Source organism: Neophocaena asiaeorientalis, unplaced genomic scaffold (assembly GCF_003031525.2).
Source record: "Neophocaena asiaeorientalis asiaeorientalis breed wild unplaced genomic scaffold, Neophocaena_asiaeorientalis_V1.1 scaffold5, whole genome shotgun sequence".
Lineage (NCBI taxonomy): Eukaryota > Metazoa > Chordata > Mammalia > Artiodactyla > Phocoenidae > Neophocaena > Neophocaena asiaeorientalis.
This window is the reverse complement of record NW_020174698.1, coordinates 11,021,095-11,023,974: the sequence shown is the minus strand read 5'-3', so window position 1 is coordinate 11,023,974 and position 2,880 is coordinate 11,021,095. Positions and strand designations below refer to the sequence as shown.

At 49.1% G+C, this 2,880-nt stretch overlaps 1 pseudogene; it reads left to right on the top strand.

Moving 5' to 3' along the window:
* The first annotated feature begins 1,350 nt into the window (after positions 1-1,350).
* Positions 1,351-2,880, top strand: part of LOC112409104 (protein lin-28 homolog A pseudogene) — a 2,756-nt pseudogene continuing 1,226 nt past the window's right edge.

Below are 2,880 nucleotides of genomic sequence, written 5' to 3'. Positions count from 1 at the left end.
GATCCCTTTATGGCTAAAAATAGTCTAAATTTCAGTGGTTTATGTCTTTCGCATGTTACTGAGATTTTACTACGCAAATAAGAGTGAATGGTCTTAGTGAGGAAAAACAAAATACCCCTGATGATGATAGGCACTTATATTATGAAAAAACTTACAAACTGTTCATAATCTGGTATCATTAAGTAGTAGAAAGAACAATGCTGTCAAATGCAGAAAATGTAAAATTCATTTTGCTCTCATTTTTTTCTTCTATCCCCTCTTGTATCTTTCCTCTAAGCCTACGGGGGGGCATGTGAGGGGGGAGGAAGGGGAAGGAAGGGGGCACAGTCCAAAATAACTTGCAGCTAATTATGCAAATGACTTTATCTTTTCGTATTGTATTGTCTTTTCAAAATAGTTGAAGAATCAGAAACCCCTATCCTGGTTCTAGTTGGATCATGCCAGAGGGCTTGACCCAAGCATGTATTAACTAGTCCTAGAGGACTTAGACCAAAGGGGGCTCAAAAGTAAAATGTTCTCTATTTCAAGTATTAGGAAAAATACATTCATTTTCATGTTAGACACATTTGAAAGGTGAGACTCTGAGAAGCTAAACTGTGTGTTCTTCTTCAGGTAATAAAAGCAGTAACTTTGGGGCTTCCCTGGTGGCGCAGTAGTTGAGAGTCCGCCTGTCGATGCAGGGGACACGGGTTCGTGCCCCGGTCCGGGAAGATCCCACATGCCGCAGGGCGGCTGGGCCCGTGAGCCATGGTTGCTGAGCCTGTGCGTCCGGAGCCTGTGCTCCGCAACGGGAGAGGCCACAACAGTGAGAGGCCCGCGTACCACAAAAAAAAAAAAAAAAAAGCAGTAACTTCAATTTTGGTGCTACTGTGATTAGACCTGGGTGAGAACTACTGGATCTTGAATAAAGTGCATTTTTCACAGTTAAGTGCAATTTTATTCTCAGTTCAATTATTTCAGATACATCACCTCTGACAGTTACTGAGATTCTTACTAAGTACCTCAGGCCCAAGTCCACTCTCCCAGAGCCATCAGAGTCCAGATGCTAACTATCTGATGCTTATTTACTCAATCTCAAATCCCATTCCTCCATACTCTCCTAACCTCCCCAGCGTGAGCTTTGGAAGCCGCAGGTCTATCGTAAGTAAGCTCTCCTACACGCTTATACACTATTTAAACCTGCTCCTCACTCACTCTCTTGCTCTCTCTAAATCACAATTCTCAAATGCTCGTGTCATAAGCATCACCTGGAGTACTACAGAAGCTGCAGCAGCCTCTTCTCCCACCACCTTTTGCCTCTGGATTTCTCAGGGGGCAGCAACCTCTTGATCAGGAGCTCAACCGACTACCATGGTCTCCACGTCAGGCCAGCAGTTCGCAGGTGGCAGCACCAAGGCACCAGAGGTGGCGTCAGAGGACGTGGCCCAGATGGCAGAGCCACAGCTGCAGCACCATGCCAGCACCTGTAAGTGGGTCCCAGCGGGGTCACAGGTCGTGCTTGCCGTTTGTGACTGCCAGCCCCAAGGTCGTGCTGCACTTTGTGTCCCAGAGTAAACTGCACACGGAGGGCTTCCGGAGCCTGAAGGATGGTGAGGCAATGGAGTTCACCTCTGAGAAGTCCTCTTAGGGACTGGAATCTCTGTGTCACCAGCCCTGGTGGGTGCTCGGTATTGGGAGTGTGAGGTGGCCAAAAGGGAAATACATGCAGAAGGAAGATGAAAATGCGACAGATGAGACAACTGTGGAGGTCTAGACCATCAGGGCAAGGAATGCAAGGAGTCACCCCAGGCCCAGACATGCCACATCTGCCACGTGGCAGCCTCCTGTACACTGAAAGTCCCCAGCTCACAAGGAAGGCCAGCATACTTTGGGGAGGAAGAGGAGTTCCAGGGCCCTGCCCTGCTTTAGAGGCTAAGGACTGAGCCTCAGTGTGGGGGCCATCCTTTTGCCATCAGGAAGTTTCCAGGAGTGGGCATCAATCTGCAGAGTGGCAAAGTGGAGACAGGGTGGGTAGGGGCAGCTGGCACCACCATGTATCTCTGACTGGGTCCACACCATCGCCCCCTCTTCCCACTTGGGTCAGGGTAGCGGTGAGACAAAGGAACTCCAACCATACTCTGTTCAAATGCACAAGAGGGCTTTGGAGGAAATCCCTCTAGAGCCTGTATGCTCTATCCAAGTCTCCACCCCCCGAATCTCCAGCTTTTGAAAGTGGCCTGAGTAGAGAAGTTGTTTTCCTTTTAAAGAAGGGTATGTAACAATAATATTTGCCATGCCAGCGTGAAAAGATTAGGCATGAGACCACCTCATGCCTAATCTGGATGGGTTCAACCCACAAGCCACTATATTCCATAGGAGGGAATCTCTCAGGGGTAAGGCTGGATTTTTCCACATCTTGTCTCCTCATAACCCACTCTTGAGATAGGGTGCCAGGAACTGTCCCAAGAAATGGGTTGTGATGACAGGCAAAAGGGGTGCTTGGGGAGACAGCTGCAGACTTGCTGCTCAGCTGCCCACTCCCTCCATATGGTATTCTAAGCCAATATGCTTATATTTATTTGCTCCCTTCAATAACTGCACCTTGGGTCCTGCTGTCTCAGGATGCCAACTGAACTAGTTGTGTGCAAATGGTATATTTTGAGTTAACTTTTTTCTTAATATAAATATTCTGGGGCTTCCCTGGTGGTGCAGTGGTTGAGAGTCTGCCTGCCAATGCAGGGGACACGGGTTCGTGCCCCGGTCCGGGAAGATCCCACATGCCGTGGAGCGGCTAGGCCCGTGAGCCACGGCCGCTGAGCCTGCCGTCCGGAGCCTGTGCTCCGCAACGGGAGAGGCCACAACAGTGAGAGGCCCGCATACCGCAAAAAAAAAAAAAAAAAA